The following is a 1,165-nucleotide window of genomic DNA, read 5'->3' on the forward strand; positions in this document are numbered from 1 at the left end:
GGTGAGAAAACATGAGAGTGACATAAAGGGGAGGAAATGATGAAGGTAAAGTCCAGGTGTGAATCATAATGACTAACAGGTGCGCGTAATGATGAGTGCCAGGTGTGCGTAATGATGAATCCCAGTACCGGTGGTTAGTAATCTGGCGACTTCGTACACCGGAGGGGAGGAAGCAGGAGAAGATGTGACAGTACCTCCCCTCTGATGCGCGGCTCCAGCCGCAGGATGACACCGTCCAGAGGTACGACCCCAAGGATGAGGAGCGGGTCGGTCCGGGTGGCGAAGGTGGAAATCACGGATGATGTTGGGGTCCAGAATGTCCTCCACCGTAACCCAACACCGCTCCTCTGGGCCATACCCCTCCAAGTCCACCAGATACTGGGACTGACCCCTATGATGTCGGGAGTTCAGTAGGGATCTGACAGCATATGCCGGACCCCCTCAATGTCCAGGGGTGGGGTGGAGCTGTGTCGTGGGGGACAGTATCAGCGAGGGGACCAGGAACCACCGGCCTGAGAAAGGAGACATGAAAAGAGGGTGAGATACGATAGTGACTGGGTAGTTGTAACCTGTATGTCACTTCGTTGACTCTCCGGAGAACCTTGAACGGCCCCACAAACTGGGGGCTCAGTTTCTTGCAGGGCAGGAGGAGTGGGAGGTTCCTGGTAGAGAGCCAGACGCGGTACCCAGGATGGAACACAGGGGTCTCACTGCGATGGCGGCCTGCCTGTTCCTTCTGACGATGATGTTCCTTCTGACGGCGTGCTGGAGTCTTACGTGCGCATCACTCCACACCTCCTTTGCGCGCCGGAACCACTCATCTACCACAGGAGCCGCGGTCTGCCCCGGTGTCCATGCGGCCAGGGCCGGTTGGAAACCCAAAACACACTGGAAGGGGGTCAACCCAGTGGAGGAGTGACGTAGGGACCTCTGGGCGTACTCTACCCAGGGAAGGAATCGTGCCCACTCACCCTGCCTGTCCTGACAGTGACTCCTCAGGAACCTCCCCAGCTCCTGGTTCATCCTCTCCACCTGCCCGTTTGACTAAGGCCGATACCCGGAAGTGAGGCTGACCGTAACCCTGAGCTTCTCCAAGAAGGACCTCAACTCGTGATGTGAATTGAGTCAGTCTCCTCGCTGTCCGTATGCACTCTAGGTTCCGATG

The sequence above is a fragment of the Salvelinus sp. IW2-2015 genome, linkage group LG22, assembly GCF_002910315.2.
Source record: "Salvelinus sp. IW2-2015 linkage group LG22, ASM291031v2, whole genome shotgun sequence".
In the NCBI taxonomy this organism is placed as follows: domain Eukaryota; kingdom Metazoa; phylum Chordata; class Actinopteri; order Salmoniformes; family Salmonidae; genus Salvelinus; species Salvelinus sp. IW2-2015.